This window comes from Lotus japonicus, chromosome 1 (genome assembly GCF_012489685.1).
Source record: "Lotus japonicus ecotype B-129 chromosome 1, LjGifu_v1.2".
NCBI classification, from domain to species: Eukaryota; Viridiplantae; Streptophyta; class Magnoliopsida; order Fabales; family Fabaceae; genus Lotus; species Lotus japonicus.
In genome coordinates, this window is record NC_080041.1 from 90,354,423 (window position 1) to 90,364,884 (window position 10,462).

Below are 10,462 nucleotides of genomic sequence, written 5' to 3' on the forward strand. Positions count from 1 at the left end.
AAGCGTTTGGTGCTTTTGTCGACGATCTTGATGGGCGGCATTTCCATCGTTAGATCATCCTTCAGCTGAATATCATCAGGTTCAATCACATGAGAATTATCAGCCATATACCTCCGAAGTTGCGACACATGCAGCACATCATGTATGTTGGATAGGAACGGCGGTAAGGCAATCCTATACGCCACGGGTCCAACACGCTCCGTAATCTGGTACGGTCCGATAAACTTTGGAGTAAGCTTCTTTGACTTGATAGCCCTTCCGACACCTGTCATCGGGGTAACCCGCAAGAAGACATGATCTCCAGCTTGAAACTCCAACTCCTTCCTGCGATTGTCAGCATAACTTTTCTGACGACTCTGCGAAACCCTCATCTTCTCTTGGATTCGCTTCACCTCTTCTGTGGTTTTCTGAACTAATTCAGGTCCAACAATCAAGTTCTCCCCATCTTGATGCCAGCACAAGGGTGTACGGCACCTCCGACCATACAACGCTTCATAAGGGGCCATCCCTATGCTTGCATGAAAGCTGTTGTTGTAAGTGAACTCGATCAATGGCAACATCTCATCCCAGCTGCCTTTGTGATCCAGCACACAAGATCTTAGCAAATCCTCCAAGGATTGGATGGTCCTCTCGGTTTGCCCATCCGTCTGTGGATGATAAGCGGAACTCAATTTCAACCTGGTTCCCAAAGCCCGCTGCAAAGCTTCCCAGAAACGCGAGGTAAACCTCGGGTCTCTGTCCGACACAATGCTAGATGGCACACCGTGCAAGCGTACAATCTCAGCAATGTATATCTCCGCCAACCTCTCTACCTTGTAGTTCAGATTGATTGGCACGAAGTGAGCAGTCTTCGTCAATCGATCAACTACAACCCAAATTGCATCGAACTTCCTCCGTGTAAGCGGCAACGCCGTCACGAAGTCCATGGAAATGCTATCCCATTTCCACTCCGGGACATCCAATGACTGCAGCTTTCCTGCTGGTTTCTGATGTTCCACCTTCGCCTTCTGACACGTCAAACATGTCGACACATACTCAGCTACTTGTTTCTTCATCCCAGGCCACCAGAAATGAAGTTTCAAGTCCTGATACATCTTATTCATCCCCGGATGAATACTCAATCTGCTTTTGTGACCTTCATCCAAGATCAGCTTCCTCATTACTGCATCATTGGGTACACAAACTCGTCCCTTACAACGCAGAATATTGTCGTTCCCAATAGCGAACTCAGACGCTTTTCCTTGTGCCACAAGCTTGCGCCACTCAATCAACCCCTCATCGGTCTCTTGTTTCGACTTTATCTCATCCAAGAGTCCACTAGACACCGTCACCATTCCAAAGCTCAGCTTCCCTGGTGCGAGTTCAACATTCAAACTCAGATCACGGAAAGCCTCCAACAATTCTAACTCCTTGACCATCAACGAGGACACATGTATAGCCTTTCGACTCAGAGCATCAGCTACGGCATTGGTCTTTCCCGGATGATACTGCAATGAGAACTCATAGTCTTGCAGAAACTCCATCCACCGTCTCTGCCTCATGTTCAGATCCTTCTGATCAAACAAGTACTTCAAACTCTTGTGATCATTATAGATCGTGAACGTACTTCCATACAAGTAATGTCTCCAGATCTTGAGAGCATACACTATAGCAGCCAACTCCAAATCATGCGTAGGGTAATTCTTCTCATGGACTTTCAACTGTCGCGAAGCATAAGCAATCACCCTCTTCTCTTGCATCATCACACAACCCAAACCATTATGCGACGCATCACAGTAAACGTCGTATGGTTCTCCCTCCTTTGGCAAAGCTAGTATAGGTGCGGTGGTCAACCGCTTCTTCAGTTCTTGGAAGCTAGCCTCACACTTCTCCGTCCACGCAAACGGTTGATCCTTCTTTGTCAACTGAGTCAACGGTGAAGTCAACTTAGCGTAATCCTTCACGAAACGCCGATAGTAGCCAGCAAGCCCAACAAAACTTCTGATATCACTTGCTGTCTTCGGTTGTTCCCATGCCAAAACTGATTCAATTTTGCTGGGGTCCACTGCCACACCTTTGCTAGATATGACATGACCAAGGAACTTCACTTCCTCCATCCAGAACTCACACTTTCCTCCATTAGCATAGAGTTCCTTCTTCCGCAACACCTCTAGCACTTGACGTAAATGCTCCTCATGTTCCTCCTTACTCTTCGAGTAAATTAGAATATCGTCTATGAACACCACCACGAACTTGTCCAAGAATGGCCTGAACACACGGTTCATGTAGTCCATAAAAACTGCGGGTGCATTAGTAACTCCAAATGGCATCACGAGATATTCATAATGTCCATATCGAGTTCTGAATGCCGTCTTCTGAATGTCAGCCTCCTTTACCCGAATCTGGTGATACCCTGATTTCAGATCAATCTTCGAGAAAACAACTGCTCCCCGAAGTTGGTCCATCAAGTCGTCTATCCGAGGCATCGGATAACGATTCTTCACTGTCACTTTGTTTAGTTGTCGGTAATCTACACACAACCTGGACCTCCCGTCCTTCTTCTTTACCAACAACACTGGCGCTCCCCAAGGAGACACACTCGGTCGAATAAATCCCTTTGAAGAGAGATCATCCAACTGTTTTGCCAATTCCATCAATTCCGCTGGTGCCATCCGATACGGCGCCATCGATATCGGTCCCGTGCCGGGCATGATGTCAATGGAGAACTCCGTCTCCCGTACTGGTGGCAATCCGGGCACATCCTCCGGAAAAACATCCACATAGTCTTGCACTATCGAGATGTTCCGTACATCACTATCGTTTCTTGCTTCCGCCATGATAGAGTTCACGGACGCCGGTGAACCCTTCTTCAAATGGTACGAATTCAAATAATCCGTAACGCCTGAATCCGGAAATACCACGGCCTTGTTAGCACAATCCAAAAGAACATGATATTGCGCCAACCAGTCCATCCCCATAATCACATCGAGCTCTTTAAGCCCTAAACATATAAGGTTTGCAAGGAACTTCCGATCCTCGTAAACCAACGGACATTTCAAGCATGTCGTGCGAGTAACTAAGCGATCGGCAGCAGGGGTTGTCACCACCATATCGAAAAGTAACTCTGAGGTTAGCAACCCTATTCTCTTCGCACACTCATCAGATATAAACGAGTGCGTAGCACCCGAATCAAACAAAACCATCAAGGAGATACCAGCAATAGTACACGTACCCTGAATAAGATCTTCAACACCCTCTGCTTGCTTGCCAGTAACAGCAAAGACACGTCCCTTAGCAACTGGACGTCTCCCCCTTGCCGTGTTCAACACAGGTTCAGCTTTTGGCGCATCAGGACAGTTTGTCGAGATGTGCCCCGTCTTCTGGCACTTCCAGCAAGTAATCTCTTTCCCACATTCATTGGCATAGTGCCCTTTCTCATTACACTTGAAACAAGTAACATCTTCTCTCGGAGTCTTTGCTCCGACTTTGGTAGATGATGTCCTGCCAGTCGCATTCTGATAAGGCTTCTTCTGACCAGCCCTACCCTTTTCAGTCTTCCCAGCTTGTTTCTGACCAGACCTGATCGGCCCTCCACTTTCCTGTCGGTTTCCTCGACGATTCTTCATGACCTCAACCTCGCGAGACTTCTCAACCAGCTGTTGAAAGACTCTGACTCCCAACGGTCTGACGGACTCCTCAATTTCATCCCTTAAACCAATCATGAAACGGTTGCAGAGATACCCTTCATCAACTTGTACTCGGAAGAAGCGAAAGTACTTCGACAGACTCTCCAGCTTGGCTGCATATTCCCCAACAGTCATGCTTCCTTGTTTCAGTCTGAGGAAACGGTTCTCCATGTCATCTCTTGCAGTCTCTGGAAAATACTTGTTCAGAAAAGCTGTTTTGAATGAATCCCAGGTAATAGCCACCTGGTTAGTCGTCATCAACAGCCTGGCGCTCCTCCACCAGTACTCTGCATCCCCTTTCAGCATGAAGGTAGCAAGATTCACCTTCTCTCTTTTCAATTATTTGTCTATAAAGATGATGTGCGCAAAATACTGATCCTGTTATATGATGCTAAGGACAGGTTAGTTGAATGAAATTGTGTTTAAATCTGCTACTGTTGTTGTGAATAAGAACAAGTCAGTTGAATTAATTAAATTGAAATCCTGGAACTGGTTGAGATGCAAGTTAAAGGGGTTCTCCTACTCATATTCTTGGGTTGCTGATATGGAGCACATCACTTTTATATGCTAGCAGGTCAGCCCTATAAGGCAGATCCAAGAAAGGAGAGTAGAAACCTGAGATCATTGCTATCCTTTGAAGAGTGATCCAAGACACTCTTCAATTACTTGGGTATGTATGTGCTTTTGCTCATAAAACAAAATTGTTCCTATTCTAAAGTTTCCACTTTTTTTTATAATTTCTAAGTCATATTAACATTTATCTGATTGAACTTGTTCCTTTGCAGGAATGAAACAATTCCTTGCATCACCCTTTTGCTTGGTGGTAACTCACTCAAGGTATAAAAAAAACTAGCTTCTACAGATATCTTCAGCATAATTTAACTAATTGAGAGCAAAACAATGGTTATGTGAATGTGAACTTTGTCTTAAATGGCAGGGTTGAAATCATCAAGTGTAAAACCATTGACACTCATCTGCATTTTTTTAGGTGAGTTATTTCTCTTTCATGCAGTCTTCATGTCACTTTGTTCACTATATTTATTGCTCTCTGTTTCTTCAATTTCAAGTGCGTTGATTGGTTTTGTTTATTGTTGTGCATGACTGGTTAATAATTTTATTTATGAAATGCTTGGTCATAATTTGCTCTTTTTTTTATCTCCGTCCTTTCGTCCCATAGTTGTCTTTAGTAGTGCATTCAGTAAAAAATCTTTTTGTATGTGTTCTCATCTTTTTGCTCCATTTTTAAATCTCTTGGGTGCTTTTGAATGAAAGCAGGTCTGATCCATTATTGATGAGATAAAATAGGTGATCACAGTAAGTTCTAGTACAAGAAAAGAGAGCGCCAAAGCTGGAGATTTTTATACTGAAGAGTTAGAACTGGTTATGAAGAAAAATAAAGAAGGGGAAAAATAAAGAAGGGGAAGAAGTTTTTGATCAGGTTAGTTGTTTATGCTCATCTAAAATAATATAAACCTTTCAGTAACTTTGGAGGATTTTTACATCAGGTAATTGACACCCAAATTATTAATGTCGATAGCTTTTCTTTTTCTATGTGTTGCATCAGCATAATTACTTGGCTGAGTGTGAGTATTAAGAAATATAGATAAGACATCTATTAGAAGTGTGCAATGTCTATCTTCTAACTAGTTGTTTAGTGTTACTCATAGAGCTAGCTAGCTAGTTGTTTGGTCTAATGTAGGTTTATTTTGCTTCTCATGATTCTGAGCACATCATGATTCATCTAATATTCTGGATCAGTAGATTCATCATAATTAACTGTGGTTTTTTTTGCATGATTTCTATGCAGTGAAGGTTGGAAGATTTGTTCAAATGTTGCAGAAGTTGATATCACTGGGCGGACAAAGTCTAGCAAAGCTTTGGTGGGGAAAGATTCTTGAGAGGATGTCATTGAGTGTTCTACCTCTTTTGCTGATACAGTTTATTTATTGTTGGGATCTCAAAATTGTTGAATTTATTTTGTTTGATTTCAGCACAGTTATATAGATTGGGTATCAATATTAATTTAGTCATGTTTTGATTCATTTGGTTGCAGGTGCCGAAGCTACGAGCCAATATCAAGAAGCTGCAACTGCAGAATTGTACATGATGAATTGGGTGTTATGATATTGATAGTGGTTGTGTTTGTGGTTAATTTTTCAAGAGCTTAACTTGGGGAGGAAAAGGGTTAGTTAAGATAATTCCTTTACACTTTGCAGCATGTCTAGTTACTTGGTTTTGAACAAGCATTTGTTTTGTAAACTTTATGGTTACTTGTGTTTTAGATAAAATCACTTAAGCATGAACTTTTTTGGAGGAAAGGGAAGGATTTGAGTGTCCAAATGAGGGAGCTGTTGTGAAATGTGATTTCTCATTACCTTGAATGATGATTTTTCATTTGTTAATGGAGATAGTGCACAACTTCTGATTTTTTTTTCAACCTCATTTTTATCTTTGCAGTGAAACTAGTTGGGAAGGTTAGCTAGTGGTTCCTCCTAACTCCACTGTAATTATGAGCTTGAGCTAGTGCCATTTGAGAAGGTAAGTTAGTAATTGGATATGTGAAACAATTTGTTGCTCATTTGCATTTCATTGGTGAATCCCTTCAACCATGATTTGCAGTTATGTTTAATGGAAGCTGAAAAGAACTACATGCTAGGATTGGACTTTAATATTTGCTACTTTCTTTGTACTAGATAGTTGAGAATTACAACTATTTGCATGCTAAAATTGTCAAATTCCTTTGATTTTCTTCTAGGATATGGAAAATGGAGGATGCTATAGATGGTGGTGCACCTTTGGATTATGCTTCAAAACATGTTAGCTCTGAAACAGTGTCGAGTTAGAGTTGACTTCATATGAGGTTTTCTGTAGTAGTGTATACATGAAAATTGTAGTGCTTTTGTAGTAGAAAGACATTGTTTGCAGAACTGTTGCACTGACAAATTACTCACGTGTCTCTGTTTTTTATTTTTTTTACTTTACATTGTATACTCTAGTCATTTTAATATGTAAGTACAAGGTAATCTATGTGATATTGTAGCTGCTAAGTACCTTTTGCCTTGTGATATTGCTGGTAGTCATTATATATATATTGGTTTTGATATGCAGAAGTTTCAATATGCTGTGTTTAGTAAATGATGATCTTTTGGCTGAATAGGTACCATTCATGGGCAACCAAAAAAAATTAAAATGGAGGACTCAATTACAGCGGTTGGTGTTAGGAAACCGCTGTAAAAGATTGCTCAAGTACAGCGGTTATTATGGAGTAACCGCTATTGTACGTATGTATTTACAGCGGTTTAAGTATAGGAATCGCTGTAATTAAGGAATCTTTTACAGCGGTTCGAACCGCTGTAAACTCATTTACAGCGGCGAGATCTACAGCGGTTCGGAACAGTCAAAAACCGCTGTAAAAGGGAAAATTTAAGCGCTGTAAAAGGCTATTTTTGGTGTAGTGTTGGTAAAGTTGTTATATGAGAATATGGATTTATTTGCATGGAGTGCAAAGGATCTACCAGGAATCGATCCGGAATTTATATGTCACAAATTGGATTTAAATCCCAGGGCGAAACCTATTGTTCAATTCAAAACAAAGATGGGCGAAGAAAAGGCAGAGGCAGTAAAGGTGGAAACTAACAAGTTACTGGAAGCTGGATTCATCAGGGAGGTTAAGTATCCGACATGGTTGGCTAATGTAGTAATGGTGAAGAAGGCTAATGGGAAGTGGCGAATGTGCACAGATTATACAGATTTGAATAAGCATTGTCCTAAGGATTCTTATCCTTTACTGAATATTGATAAGCTTGTGGATAGGGCGTCTGGATTCGGAATGCTTAGCCTCATGGATGCATATTCAGGATATCATCAAATAAGAATGTATCAGCCAGACGAAGAGAAGATAGCTTTTATGACAAATCAGGCGAACTATTGCTATCAGACTATGCCTTTTGGGCTGAAGAATGCGGGAGCAACATACCAAAGGCTGATGGATAAGGTGTTTGACAAGCAGGTGGGGCGGAACATGGAGATTTATGTAGACGACATGGTGGTCAAGTCAGAGGAAATGATGGCACACTGTTCTGATCTCGAAGAGGCGTTTGGCGAGCTAAGAAAGCACAACATGAGACTTAACCCAGAAAAATGTTCGTTTGGAATTCAAAGTGGAAAGTTTTTGGGTTTCATGATCACAAGGAGAGGAATTGAGGTGAATCCTGATAAGAGTAAGGCGATACTTGATATGTAGAGTCCAACCTCAGTTAAAGATGTGCATAAATTAACAGGAAGGATAGCAGCTTTATCCAGGTTTCTTCCGTGTTCTGGGGAAAAATCAGCACCATTCTTTCAATGCTTAAGGAAAAACAAAACTTTTCAGTGGACTGAAGAATGTGAAAGGGCGTTCAAAAGTTTGAAGGATCATTTGTCCAGCCCACCAATTTTAGCCAAACCAATTCCAGGTATTTCATTGTCAATGTTTATTTCCATAGCTGATAATGCAGTTAGTTCAGTCTTGTTGCGAGAGAATAAAGATGATATGAGGATCATATATTTTGTGAGTCATGCTCTTCAAGGAGCCGAGGTTAGATACCAGAAAATTGAAAAGGCTGCATTAGCTTTAATTATATCCGCCAGGAAATTAAGACCTTATTTTCAAGGCTTTCCAATTGTGGTAAAAACTGATTTGCCACTTCGCCAAGTTTTGCAAAAGCCTGATCTGGCTGGAAGAATGGTTTCCTGGGCTGTTGAGTTGTCAGAATTTGAAATCACTTTTGACAGGAAAGGTTTGGTTAAAGCACAGGTATTGGTGGATTTTGTCAATGAAATGTCTTCCAGTGAGAAAACTATGGAAATTGGAGAATGGAGTTTGTCTGTAGATGGTTCATCCAATGTCAAGGGAAGTGGAGCCGAAATAATCCTAGAAGGACCAGGAGGCGTGACAGTTGAGCAGTCACTCAAGTTTGACTTCAAAGCAAGTAATAATCAAGCAGAATATGAAGCTATAATTGCAGGTTTGAAGTTGGCGATCGAGATGGGGGTCAAGAGCATAATGATTAAAACAGATTCTCAAATAGTTTCCAGGCAAATTCAGGGTGAATATCAGGCGAGGGGCGCACAGCTGTCTAAGTATTTTCTGAAGGCTCAAGGATTGATAAAGCAGATAGGCACAGTGCAGGTCAATTATGTTCCGAGGGAGGAAAATACAAGGGCGGATATTCTGTCAAAGTTAGCAAGCACCAAGAAGCCGGGGAACAATAAGTCAGTCATCCAGGAGGTTTTAAGCAGCCCAAGTATCGAAGAGGATGAAACAATGATGGTGTTGACTTTAGCAGATTCAGATTGGATGGGGCGTATCAAAAAGTGTTTGGAGGCAGAAGGTTCTGATGTGCTGACATTTTCTAAGGATCAAGTTCGCGAGGCAAGTCGTTACACATTGTTGGGCGAACAATTGTACAGAAGAGGGATTGGAGTACCTTTATTGAGATGTGTCTCTAAAGATGAGGCGGAAAGAATCATGTTTGAAGTTCACGAAGGTGTGTGTGCAAGTCATGTGGGGGGCAGATCTTTGGCGGCGAAAGTGCTCAGAGCAGGGTTCTATTGGCCAACTTTACGAGGGGACTGTATGGAATATGTGAAGAAGTGTGATAAATGTCAAATTTATGCAGATTTACATAGGGCGCCACCTGAAACTCTAAGTTCAATGAGTTCATCGTGGCCATTGGCAATGTGGGGAGTTGATATTCTGGGACCGTTCACTCCAGCAGGTTCTCAGATCAAATTTATTTTGGTTGCGGTAGATTACTCCACTAAGTGGATTGAGGCGGAATCAATGGCGAAAATAACAGCAGAAAAAGTCAGAAAGTTTTATTGGAGAAAATTGGTTTGCAGGTTTGGCGTGCCAGCAACTATCGTCTCAGACAATGGAACACAGTTTACTAGCAGGAGCGTGAAGAATTTTTGTGCAGAAATGGGAATTGAAATGCGCTTCGCCTCAGTCGAGCACCCTCAGACAAATGGTCAAGTAGAGTCAGCGAATAAAGTCATTCTCAATGGAATTAGGAAGCGTTTAGGTGAAGCTAAAGGATTGTGGGCTGAAGAGTTGATCACGGTAATTTGGGCGTACAATACTACTCCTCAATCAACTACTGGCGAATCACCTTTTAAGTTGACTTACGGGGTAGATGCTATGATCCCAGCAGAATTGCAAGATGTAACTTTCAGGGTGGCGACTTATAATGAAGAGCAGAACGACTTGAATAGATTGGTTGATCTCAATTTGGCTGAGGAAACGCAAGCAGAAGTTCGCTTGAGGCAAGCAATGGTAAAACAGAGGTCGGAAAGGCAATACAATTCCAGAGTGGTTCCGAGGCAAATGAAAGTTGGTGATTTGGTGCTGCGTAGAAAGGCAAAGGGACCTGATGATTCGAAGTTATCACCAAATTGGGAAGGACCTTACAGGATTCTGCGAGAGCTTGGTCAAGGGGCGTATCATTTGGAGGAATTATCTGGGCGAAGGGTCCCAAGGGCTTGGAATGCACAGCATCTCCGTTACTATTACAGTTGAAGTGCAGGGTGGTTGTCCAGTTTGTTTTGTGTTGTACAGTTTGGTTCAGTTTATGTTTGTCTAAGACTATGTTTCGTTGTTTCAGTTTGTGTGTCTTGAAGTCTATGTTTGTTGGTTGTACCGTTTAAGACTATGTTTGTTGTGTAAGACTAAATTTGATGCACTCTTTTCTCTACCCCAAGCGGGAGAGTTTTTAACGAGGCATCAACTGTTAATGAATAACAGGTATGCACTCTTT

The 10,462-nt window shown here is 41.8% G+C and overlaps 1 long non-coding RNA gene across 1 annotated transcript; it reads left to right on the forward strand.

The window, feature by feature from the left end:
• Nucleotides 1-5,975: 5,975 nt before the first annotated feature.
• On the forward strand, nt 5,976-6,550 carry LOC130732209 (uncharacterized). Its single transcript, XR_009016965.1, has 3 exons — nt 5,976-6,025; nt 6,132-6,203; nt 6,421-6,550. It is a non-coding gene; the product is annotated as an uncharacterized LOC130732209 (long non-coding RNA).
• Nucleotides 6,551-10,462: the final 3,912 nt, after the last annotated feature.